This window comes from Sebastes fasciatus, chromosome 21, assembly GCF_043250625.1.
Source record: "Sebastes fasciatus isolate fSebFas1 chromosome 21, fSebFas1.pri, whole genome shotgun sequence".
Taxonomy (NCBI): Eukaryota; Metazoa; Chordata; class Actinopteri; order Perciformes; family Sebastidae; genus Sebastes; species Sebastes fasciatus.
Window position 1 is genome coordinate 21,867,200 of NC_133815.1, and position 13,550 is coordinate 21,880,749.

Here is a 13,550-nt window from a genome sequence, read left to right on the forward strand (position 1 = left end):
ACAAATGTCAACCTCATAGAGGTGCTGGAGGAAAAGTCAAGTGATCACCTATACGTGATAGAATTCATCCTCTGAGCACTACGGATATGTGTAACAATGCCATGACAACTATTGAATGGATTACCATGGCTTGGTAATCCATTCAATAGTTGTCATGGCATAAGAAACAAAAATTGTCAACCTCATGGTGGCACCGGAGAGGAAAAGTGAGAGGATTTCAGTTAGTGGGCTTCATCCTCTGGTGACAGTGAATGTCATGGGTACTATCCGTGGCTCCAACTCATTCATTACATCAGCAGAAAAATCTGCCCGGAAAAATATTGAGTCACATAATTTAGCAGAGTGAGATATTTGATTAATATGACAAGTTTCAGGATTAATGATGCACATTAAGATACTTTGGTCAGCACTGCAATTGTATTATTGGTGGAGTTAGTGCTGACCAGGGAGACAATGCAATGTTTGTTGTAGCAACAAATGAAATCAATGGTCAACAGTTACAGTAAACACAGGACAGAGAACAAGGAAACAGGTTACATAACTACAAAATCCTCGGACTTTAACCCTTTGAACTCTGCAATAGAAAGGTCCGCCAGGGCCTACATTGGTATTTTTGCTTACTGTTGTGATGTGATGTGATTTCTTGGAGTATCTTCAAATTATTCATATCCCTAATCTGTACAACCTAAGTTAAAAGGTTATATAAGTCAATAAACCATGATGATTGACAAATGTATTGAAATTGTGTCATAGATAAAAAAAAAAAAATTTAAAATGTTTTTCAAAATATGTTACTAAATAAAACCACAAAACCAAAAAATTTCTAAATGTAGAAACACAAACAAAATATTTCTTACCACTCTTAACACTTTTGATAGTTTTGTTACGGTCCTCATATAACGAAACTTCATGACGTCATCACAAGCATACCATGTGGGAATGGCAGCTGTGGCTCAGAGGTCAGGCGGTTCGATCCCGGGCTCCTCCGGTCACATGTCGAAGTGTCCTTGAGCAAGATTCTGAACCCCAAATTGCTCCCGAAGGCTGTGCCATCGGTGGGTGAATGAGTATTTAGATTAGATCCTGATGGACAGGTTGGCACCTAGCATGGCTGCCATCAGTGTGTGTGTGGATGGGTGAATGCTGACATGTAGTGCAAAGCGCTTTGAGTGGTCGGAAGACTAGAAAAGCTCTATATAAGTGCAAGTCCATTTACCATTTACCACATGGTGATGCAAAAGACAGAAGCCTTAGCTTAATGCTCTAAAAAGAATGAATACTCTAGCCATTATGGTTTTTATTTTAGATCGATTCATACAGGATCATTCAAAAAGTGCTCTCCCACGGGGAAATCTGGTGCCAACGCACGCTACGTAACATAATGACGTCATCACAAGTGTACATCGTGATGATGCGAAATACTGCCTTGACTTTCCACTGCAAAAGAATGAATGCTCTAGCTATTATGTTTTTTATTTCTCATCGATTTGAACAGGATCATGCAAACAGCAACCTCCCGCGGCTGCCCACGGGAGATCCGTTTTTAAAGGATTGAAATGTTGATGTGTTTTTTTTTACTAAAATGTGTTATACAAGTAGCAAACTTCTTTAAGGAATAACTCAGTGTGTAGGTTGTGTGAGTAACGTATGCAGTCGTGAGAGATAGAGAGAGAGAGAAAGGGAGCATGTGTGTATAGTTTACGCTATTTGTCAGTGAATAAATGCTACAACTCCTCAAGACCCAAGCCAAAATCTGATGTGAAGAGGGTTAACCCTGAAACTAGCAACAAGGCTCACTTAATGTGGACTGACCTTTAAGGTGGACCAGCTATTCTCAATTTAGTGACAAGCCGCTCCTCTGAGTTTTGTTCAGCACCCCATTATTTTAAAGTAGTAGTTCATTTAACATTCTATAGCGCTGCCAACATGTAAACTAACATGTTTTACATATACTGCCATTAAAAATGCTGTCAAGTTTCAATTATAATAAAGTGTTTTTTCAGCCAAAAAAAGACTCTTCTGTTTTCATTCCTTTAAGGGTCATTGTAATTGATAATAAAAAATAATAATTGTGTAATATTATATTTTATGAGAAAGTTATTGTACCGTGAAAATCTGTTACTGTTCCACGAGTGGATTCTAACTGCTGCAGGAAAATCCAGTGAACATCATGCTGCACTGTACTATACAGCTGATGTTTTACTTTAACAACTGCAAGGGGTGTTTCACTTATGTGTGCCTTTCAGTCATGGAGGCGACTGTCTCTAGGGCGCAAGTGGAGGAAAGCTGACACTGAACTTACTCATATCCCACCATGACTCATGACCCACTCACGCTCTCTGCCTTCAATGAGTTGTGGGGCTGAGCAGTCCCTAAAAGGATTTAGTAAATGATGAAGTCATGCCTGGGGGTGGAAGGAGAACAGGACAGAGCTTCAGCGGTGAGACGGGATGGACTTTCAGCAGTGGAACGCTTTCCGCTCAGCTAACCTTAAGCTCCACCTCTAGACTGTCATCTATTGTCAGGACCGGGCCAGCCTATTGACAGGGACATTGATTTCCTGATTAATGGACCTCTCCACCATTGGCATTTACCACTGCCGACATCATTTTAATGTGTGCATGATCAATATCTCCATCAACACTGAGAATATCCCGCCGTCAAGCTACGGGGGATTTGTCCGGGCATATGTTCCCATCAGACCGATCATGGTGAGGTTCAATAGGGCATACAGCATGGGTGCAACAGAGTGTGGGTTTGTTTTATTCCTTAAATGTGAGAGAGGCATGTACAGTATTTCTTAGGAATACGGGTGAGAGCGATAGCTAGAACTTGTGTCATCCTCGCATTGCCTGTAGAAGTCGATAATAAAGAGATAAAAAAAATAAAACACAGCAGTAGAACTATTTATGGTGTCTGCCATGTAAATAGTTCTACCGCAAGTTGCATGCTTTGTTACCACACTAGCCTGAATCAGAAACTGTTACGGAGTACAACTGTTAATGTGTGTAGGGGAGGTGATAAAAGGAAATGGGAATTTGCCCTCTATTCACATCTTAATTGTGCCTGTGGCTGCAATGAGCACTTTGCATTCAGTTGAATATGTTCGAACTTAATCAGACGTAGGGCTGGGCAATATGACCATATATATTGTCAAACGATGTAAAAATGTCTATCGTTTCTATTTTTTCTACATCGTTTCTATCCCAATGTCGTAAAACCAGCAGCCCTACTGCGTTATTGCAATACTTACAGCTTCAGTTGGACAACGCTTTACGTTCTGATCCTTGCATGTAAGAGGGAAGCTGGAGAGAACAGCTGTTTTGCTAACACGGTGAGGGCACAACATGCGGAAACGGTCTCAGACTCAGCCCAACCGAAACAAGAGGAGCTCGTAACAAAGTCAGACAGGAGCCAGAAAAACCATCTTCTGCAAAGTTTGCCACATGTCGGTCCCACACTACAGATATATTTAGAGTGCAGGCTATTCTTCTTCACCTTAAACGGACTACAGACTATGCTAGATTCTGTTGTTTGTGGCCGCATATGTAGGAACAGTATCTCTGTTGTACAACATACAGAAGTTAACAGATAAAGAAGCTGTGCTCACCCCCAGATGACGCTATCACACTACATGTCCATTACTTATTACATTGCAATGATACCAAATATAAACAAAGCAGGTCAAAAACCAGTACAAAACATCTGTCTACAGCTAACCTAAATTTTTTCTCTAGAATTTCACTCGAAACTTTTATGTTTATTTTGCATTGAAGTTTTTAATAAAATCAGAAAAAGTACTTTTTAATTAACACAGGCGTATACAAAACAAGCTTTATCATGTGGGCATTTCAGATAGACTATTTATTTACCGAATTACCAGAAAACAAGCTTTATTGTGATATATATCGTTATCGGGATATGAAATGATTAATATCGTGATGGAAGATTTTGGCCATATGGCCCAGCCCTAATCAGAAAATATAATGTTCCCATCTCAAGAGTAAAGGTAGATATAAGCCACCTGATTCCTTCTCCTACTGTAGCAACCCCATTCTCTCCTTTTCCTTGCAACGGTTGTCTTTCATTTTTTTTTTAATCATGCCTAAAGCGGAGAAAAGTGGATACAATACTACTATTTAAGGTGTGTTGTGTGCCAACTTTGAGTTTGGTTGTTTTGTGAAATTGATTTTCAATGAGCATGCGTGTGATTTGGGGCTTTACGGAGATCCCCTTCAAGAATTTCAAAGTTAAGTAAGCACAGAAAGAATGCCTGGGTGCATATTATTCATGACTCTTGGCCAAGTCATTGGTAATAACCTCATTAGTCATGAAGTGAACATTGTTCCTTAAATACTTAACACTCTAAACTTCAGCATACCGTATGTTAGCTAATTACAGACAACTTGGTTCATTCTAAACGTGTGAAAATGAGAATTTGCAGCAGCAGGCTGGATTGTTAGTAAATGTTAATGACATGTATAAACCTGCCAGGTTTGCTCAGCGATTGGCAAAAAGAGAAATTCAACAAAAAGAACGCCTTTTCAGTTGAAGAACTGCTCTCTTCCCATGAGACTCCCCACACAACTTGGATTGTTTACACAAGAATTAAACAAAGAATCCAGAAAGACAAAGTTCTTCCACTGTTGATTTGTACTAGCCACACTGACTACACAATTTGCAAGCAATAACATACTAAATTAAATCTGTCTATGGTCTGTCAGGTCAACAGGACAAGACATGAAGACAAGATCACAATATAGGCCTTTCAAAATCCTCATCTTTATAGAAATGGTTGTAAACAGACTTTAAAAAAGTGTTTCAAACTCTAGACAAGATAATTAGGTGAAAGGCAAAATTATATATATATATACAGTATATATATACTGTATATATCCAACTTTTTTTTACGATTCTGTTATTGATTTTTAATGCCAGAATCGATATGTTTGCTTCATTTAAGTCTATGCAGAGGTAGAAGGAAGTTCCCGCTTTTATTGTTGTAGTCTGAGTAATGAGACGTCATATCTGTTCCGTATCCGTCAACCAAAACAAACTGAGCCAAAATGAGCCAAAACAACAAAGCAGAAAACGATGGAGGGTCAGCATGGATACGATCTGCACCCTCACATTTTAAATCCAAAGTGGTAAAAGCTACACATCCAGTAAAGTATGGAAACACTTTGGGTTTCACACATTGCAGGAAAAGCAGAGCTAGACATCACGGCTAAAGTTGAATGCTAACAAATGTCAAATCAGCCGACGCTACAACTGTAGAGCACCCATATACTGACATGTATGTTAAATGCATTCAAACGGCCCCGATGGAGCTGACCATGGATGTATAATGATACAGTAGAGCTTGCGACGGACTGGGCGAAGTTAGAAGAAGTATACACGTGTGACCACATCTGGTTTTCAAAATAAGGTGTTAACAGAGGGAACTGTATATACAAAATACATATATGGAAATAAGATTGATTGGATTATATTCACCAGAAGTATAAAACATAACATGTCCCTTATAAATTGAAAAGAAAATACCACTAATTTGTGAGGGAAATTTCTTTATTCTTTTATTTTTGGGTTGCTGGAAAAAAACTAATAAATAATGCCTGACAATGACTGATATTTGACACCAGGACATGAAAATCATCATTTTTTATGTATTTATTTTGATATTTTCCAAATTAAAAGTCCCTAGAAGTGTATGATTCAACTTTTTCCCATAGTGTTGTGTTAAAAAAGTTCGCAAAAATCGCAATAAATTGCAATATCGAATCGCAATACTTGTAGAATCACAATACTTATAAATCGCAAAACATATCGAATCGGCTCCCCAGAATCGTGACAGTATCGAATCTGCTTACATATATATATATGTTAGGATTTTTTGTAAGACAAAAGGCAGAAAGGCAATTGGACTTGATCAACCCTTGCAGCACGCTGACAAGTGCAGAGGAAAGAGTAATAATAATAAAAAAAGATCAGTCAAAAACCTGTGGACTCATATTCAGACCTGAAGCCTTTCCATCAATATTTTATGGCCAGCAGGAGCAGATTGGGTCATATATTGAGAATTTCAACTAACTTGCGTTGAGAGAGGGTGAACCAGGGAAGCACATTCTACACTGGATAATAGCCTCCTTAAGGCAACGGTCAAACTGCCCTTTCCTCCAACACTTCCTCCTGAACTCCAGCTGCAGTAGTCAAGAAATCCTACTGTGTGTGATCACCACCAACATTCAGCCACCAGTGAAACAATGCAGTGAGAGAAAAGACAACTTTTGTGGTTAAGTTGTGACGTTTGTTTACTTCTTGTAGCTTGTTTTATGACTTCATACAAGTACAGCGTTATGACATTTTCATTGTGTTTATTGCTCTATCAGCCTCGGAAAACTCACTGCGCCATTTGAAATCTCCGTCATAAATATTCCAAATGTTTGTCGCTGGGTCTGTGCAAAAATAGAACAAGATATCACAAGATTACCGTACTGACCTTCACTGCTTGGTAAACTGCTTTTGGAACACTGTGAAGTTATGAGTTTTTCCCTGATGGGCTCAAAGAGCATGTTAATATTGTGTGGCATAAAATGCTAGCGTCAACATAATATGAATAAAAAAAGATGACCTTGCCAGCAAACCATGATGTGTGATGGCAATTTTAAATCACTTTTATTAGAGGAATTTCCTTATTTGGTGGCAGCAGCGATTTCTACTACTGCGAAGCATCGACTTGAATGGAACAAAGTTTTGGCATCAAAAATAATATCTTTAATTAAGAAACTGGTTCATTCAAATATGTTTGAAATGCCTCAGAAAAGTATGGCAATATTGCAGGGTGGACACATTAAACCCCCTGCCATGCATATATTTATTATAATACAACAACCTTCTATTAACAAGACTGAGTCTACAGCCATACTAGCAGCTCCATGAAGCTGTACTTAGGCACACCGGTGCTTTGAGATAAATGCTAACATGCTGATGTTATGCAGGTTTAACGTTCACACGTGTCCGTGTTATAGGTGGTAGAGGCTGTGAGTGACAATCATGACTTATCACATTCACTACTTTCTCCCCCTTTAATCACAGGACTATCCCCCTCATGACGCACTGACAGTTTGGGAGTCCTGTAGAGAGTTTCCCTCAGAGGAAACGTATTGTTGTCTGGGCCTACGTACATTATTTTTCAACTTGTTTCGTCTCAGGGTATTATAATTATAATTGTGGAGCTCAGACGACATTTTGGCCAGGATGGAGACACCGTCCGGGTGAAAGACGGAACGGGCGGTCCTGAGGGAGTTATAAGCGGAGCGAAATGCCTGTTAATGCGCAGAAGGAACTGTGTAGAATAATTAATCCATACGACACGTTTGATGTGCACATAAGCACGGAGGGTTCTGTGGATCAAAACTACACTTAGTGTAACCAGCGGATATCTGTTGCATCCGTGCGTAATGTTGGCTTGACCGCGATCAACATCACTCGCTATAGAGACTGCAGCGGTGCTGGCTTTTTGTATACTTATCTCATGCGCACAAATTTATTAATGAGTGATAAACGTCTATGTAAGTATAATATTATTATTTTGATTGTAGTGAAAACCTGGACAATTTGTTAGTGACTGCTGAAAACCGGGACATTTGAGTGTTTTACAGATATGTGTCGGGACTCGGGACACGTCAGCTTAAAACCGGGAATGTCCTGTACAAACCGGGACGTCTGGTCACCGTAAGTATATCACATGACTAACACAGAACAACAGAAAACCCTACTTGAAGTCACTGCAACTCAAATATATTCTCAACCCGAGCCACCCGTTTACCTCACACATCATGTGCTGTAAATCCAATAACATAAGCTCTATACATCAATTTTAGCATGAAAAAACAGATCCATATCTAGGCTTTCCTGGTCAGACGACCTGTTTGTTTGCATTTAAATCAAAGACTGGACATTTAAAATCACATCTTGAAGAGAGATCCATATTTTCTGCACAGAGATGCTTATCACAGCGCCATACATCACGGACAACGTGCTAGCTTGCAATAGCCCAGCTCGAGCCTCGACCCGGGCCGCTGGGTTGACAAATGAGAGCGTAAAGAGTTTGAATGTGCAGATGAATGATCCCGATGATTGCCCAGGACCGTAGTAAAACACTATGTCAACTCTAATGCTGTTACCATTCCGTTGGTCTGCCGAGTGAAATGCTCCTTGGCGTGTCTGAGTGCTCAGATTTCATTTAAAAAAGAAACAACTGGATGCTGGTTTAATTTGTTCGAGTCAACAAAAGTTGCGGGCGAGCGGAGACGCCACATGCAGTTCCTTTTAACAAAATTGTTGGAAGTTGAAAGGGAAAGATGTTGTCCTAATGCAGGTTAAAATACCATTTCCATGGAAACGACACTTAACCATTCAAAGATATACTTGAGAGCTGTATTTTAAGGCTTCTGTATGCGTGTGGCTTTTGTGCAGAAATATATAGCTGTGCCGCTGTAGGTGGGGAAGATATCACTTTGTTTATTTGTACTATTTTTACTCCTCACTTCAACTCCAATATTTGAATCCTTTGTAAATTATAATATTTTTTAACAGGTACAAATAAAGCACCTGTAATATATGTGTGCGGGTTGGTGTCTTCGTGTGTGCTGTAGTTGGTTCCGTAGTTATTGCCCTGTCATATATTTAAGCACCATCATCCATCAGGATAAAATTTCAAGACAGTTTCCCGGCTGATTCAGATTGTCCTATGATTTATATGCGATTAAAGTGACAAACCAAAGCTGACAGGGAGCACAGTAATACAACAAATTCATATTTAATTCCCTAATTGCCCCATGTTATTTGTTTTGTGGCATTTTTCTCTGGGTTGTGTTGACGCATGAAATCCCACACGCCACATGTTGCAATGCCCAATGCCACACACAGATCAGTATTGTTCTGTCAAACTGTTAGCTTTCTGTCAGGCTTTGATTTGAGGCATTATGGCTTCTTCTGCCTCCCGTGAGGTTTGATTTTATCCAAAATTTCATTGGACTTCGAATATCAGTTGTTAAAGGTATTGAGGAATTTCACTTTTTTTTGTAAGTTTAAATCCTACTTCGTTTCTGCACTTAATCCCAAGTGTGCTTGTGGTTCTAGCCTTTCATATGGATTTTAAGCTGAGCAACTGAAAAAGATCTGTATGGAGGGAGCCTATGGTGGGAAGCCAACTTGGTTCCCATTCGTAGAAAGCTTTTGAAGCTCAAAGAGAGGCTCCCTTGAAACAGCCGGGGTTGTTGAGTTGAGCGTTCGTAGAGGCCTGTGCCTGAGGCCATCCTCTGAATGGCTCTCATCTCTGGCTTCCAGAGAGAGGGGGGGCTGACGGAAAGCTTCCAGGTGACAACTGTAGGGGGGGACGGCACAGAGAGAGAGAGAGACAGAGAGACCTAGAGTCTCACCCTCCATACTTCCCTTTACTATTTACTTATTTTCTCCATCCTGTGGAAGTGGCTGACTTTAGCTTTTAGCATGTATTGCATATATATTGCTGCATTATATTCATAAATAATATGAATAGGGCAACTTATAGTAGAAGTATTGCAGGGTTTGGAAATTAGCACCAGCCACCAGCCACATACTGGAAAAATATGCAAGTGTCTGCTAGATTGGCTTCACTCACCAGACCAAAAAAACAGAGGTTATCTATTGAGTGGCTGGTAGATTTTGAGAAGTAGTCTTGAATTTATTACTAAATTCAATATTAGATGGCATTAGATTGAACAAATGTTTGTGTTGTTGACTCCACATATACTGCGTGCATTGAACATTACTGAGAAACTGGGCCACAGACATTGGCGATATTTTCTAAAATGTGTCTTAAAAGTTACTTCAAGGAGTTTTTAGTTGGTTATGAAACAGTCTGGATTTAATACTGATGCCTCTATATGTCCTACATAAGCAAACAAGACCATCAATAGGAAGATTGGCTATTTTTATATACAGTAACTAGTTATTCTTAATGCCTGTCACCGGGTCCTATTCCCCGCGGAATCAGACCAAACGATTTACAACGTGCAGACCGGAAGAGCCGATGTTTACATTTTCACAGGCAAAGTTTCACAGTGAGTAGTAACGTAAGCCAGTTAAAAGGAAGCAGGAGGAGATTTTTCTTTAGAGAATTTATATTTAGTGGTTATGGCTGATACTGGGGTAGGATCAGCAAAGAGAAAAAGAAAAGAATTGACAGAAAAAAAAGAAAAAAAAAAGCTCAAACGGGCAGTGATAGAGCACAGGCGAAAACAAGACTCAACCTTGGTTGGTCATTCAACCAATGGAGAGAATTGCAGGATTTGAGGGGATTTAAAACCAATCATGAATTGGGCCTCTTCCTCCAAGACTGGGATGTATTTTTACATCAATATATGAATTTACATTGGAGGCTAAAACAAAGCTAGCTAATGCCCTGGCTAAAGTTAGTTGAATGTAGCATTTGTTGAGCATACAATCAGCGCAAGGCTTTCTGTGATTATGAGCGTGATGACCAACGTGCACCAGGCAATCAACAGTAGTTTGTATAAAGTTAAAAGGTTTGACCACTGAAGTCAGTAAACTTATTTGTGACCAGGCTTTGCCCTTCTAGTATCCAGTAGTGTATAAATGTTATGATCTTGTTCACCAAAAGCGTGGACTCAATAGCAGAACACAAACACAAATCCTTTGAAGGTGTAATAAATCTATAATTTATTACAATCATAGACAAGTAACTGTGAACAGGGCAGGATCTCCTGGAGGTAACAATCCAGGTTGATTAGGAGCAGCGTGTAGGAGTGAGCAGGCAGGTTGAAGCAGGAAGCAGCCTCAGCTGAACCGACCTGAACAGAGGACAAAAACAGGGTGAATCCAAAATCCAAAAACACAAGCATGAGCAAGTCAAAAACCAAGATACTAGGGAGCCTGAATACGTAATGTACCACAGTGAATGACGGACGATCTGGCGATGAGTTGCAGGAAGACCAGGGTATATATACTGCTGTTGATTGTGAATGATTTATTTCAGCTGCTCCCAATGCTCGCCCAGAGGAGGAGGAGGAGGAGGAAGGCCACACCTCCCAACACACTGACATACTAGACAAACAGGGAAAAACACACAGGAGACAACAGGGCAGGGAAACAAAGGAAACACAAGGAAACACTAAGCCTACAGGCAGTGCCATCATGACAATAAACAGTTCAACATCTTCATATTACAGTTACCAATCTTACATAGCTAAAAATACATCCCCTCATCGCGATGCGTTATGCAAACAGCTGCGTTTAAAAATGAAAAAAATAATATTAAAAAGAAGTTGAGACAAAGATGAAAAACAAGGGAGAGTTGGAAACAGGGATAAAGATGTTTTCAAGGATTGTGTCTGACAGCTACAGCTGCGGATTCAAGCAGCCAATAAAGTCGAAGCTGTTTGCTACAGTATGTGTCAGGCAGTGAGTCTGCCCATGCAGCTCCAGAAATATTCAACCAGTACCTGTACTTTCTCCTCACTACAACACAACAGGTCTCGCTTGCTTCCCACCACTGCAACATCCTGAATCACACCATAACTGAAAGCACAAGCTGTAACAGTACATTCACAGTATGTGTACAATGTTCTCTTCTCTCAGACAGCTATGTCTCACCGTCTGACCTATTTCCTGTAGGCTTATTTAGGCACACCTTTGCATTTTGCAATTTCACGCTTCCATGTTCAGATTTGTGCAATGTGTCTGCTCCGTATTTAGATTACCACACCCCCTGTTTTATACTTAATTTGAGCTGCATAAAGAAATTTGTTAGCAGTACTAGTGATAATTTACCGTGTTTCTGATTAGATAAAAATGCTATTTTAGAACAGTGTGTCTATGTCAATCAAACACACAAACACAAGCAAATTAGTTTTGGGAAAAGTCCATAGTGGAACTACTCATAGAAAATTCATGTTTGCATCAAGGCAGACATGATGGATCCATACCTTTAGTCACTTTTTTAATCTTTACAGGCTTTTCTACTCTCTCCATCTTTTCCAAGGCAAACAAATCCCAATGCATCAGTGACTGGGACTCCATAATGGTGAACATCCATGTTCTTGAGGAGGTACCTCCTTCTCCCCTTATGCCTACTAACATATACGCACTTTCACTAGCCATTTAAGCACAACAGAGCTATTCATATTAGGGGTTTAACGATACGTTCTTACAACGATACGATTTCCATGGTTCAGATACGATTCAAGGACGATATTTGGCTCATCTAAAGCGATGAGATACGATGAGATTCAATGATTTGAAATCGATACAGTAACTTTTTTGGCAAAAACCTCAGTCAGTTTGACTGTGAAATAAATAGCTAATACTGGACAGTGCAGGTCAGGATTCCTCAAAGTTTGTCTTGTAAGGGAATCAGGGATACATTAATTATGGATATAAACAAGTAAACAACAATTAATGGCAAATACATACAGCTTTTATTTGAAAATAATAAAAAAGTGCAACTGCAGGACCTGCTGATTCAGTTCTCAAGATACAAGGCAGTGCAATATTTAACAAAACATATAATAAACCAACTTCTATTAAAGTTAAATGAACAGTGATTTAACCTGCTGCTTCTGTTCTCATTTTCAATATAAACGGTAGAGCAATAATAGTTCGATCAACCGCTTACAGTGATCAAACAGCTAACACTAATCATTCCTATACAAACGCTGTTTAAATAATCTGCTTATAGTAATCAAGTAGTCCACCTACAGTATTCATTTGGGCTCTTTTCATACATGGAAACATACAGAAAAACATTTTCAAACTATGTTAGACTAACGTTAGTTGAATTTCTGTTTTGTTTTTTACTTTACTCCCGTCGTGATAATTAGCCTCGCGGACCGCCTGCTTTCCAGCTGGATTCGTGAGGTGTGTACATTGATATCGTGACGGGGAAAGGAAAGTCATTTTCTCTGAATGAAAAAAAACGACAGCGCACGGGGGAAGCGCCTGTGGATTGATAGCGCCTGCTCACGTAATGTCCCCAAAATCAAACCCTCCACGCCACTACCGGGTGAGAGAGCAAGAAGTCCAGTGCGCCATTCGTCTGCGTGCACGCCATGGATGCATGCACACCATGGACGCGCGCTCGCGCTGCAGAGGGCAGAGCTGGCAAGCTGGCGCATGTCTTGAGAGTGAAACAGAGTAACGTTTAACATTTCTTTACTAATAAAAGTGCCAAAAAACACTTTCATATAACGTTTGTCGTCCTTAAATACAAGGTGCAAATGAATGCAGAAAGAATGAAGACATCATTACTTTAAAAGGTGAGACAACATGTTACATCATGTCCGGAGGTGACATACACCACCTCTGAAAGATTTAGCGTTGTAATGCTCCTCTCTTGAGGTACGACCATGCAAAGGTTTGTGTTTTTCATTAACAAAACAGGGTGCAATCGCTCACAGATTAATCAAAGGGGATATGACGCATCCCAAGGTTACCTGCCCCGTCACTGTCAGCAACCATAACAAGCAATCCTCTTCCAGCAGCCCTCA

At 39.9% G+C, this 13,550-nt stretch overlaps 1 protein-coding gene across 3 annotated transcripts in view; it reads right to left on the reverse strand.

Annotated features, from left to right (window-relative positions):
• Positions 1–13,550, reverse strand: part of ntng1a (netrin g1a) — a 327,372-nt gene that overhangs the window by 262,623 nt on the left and 51,199 nt on the right. The window lies entirely within an intron of this gene.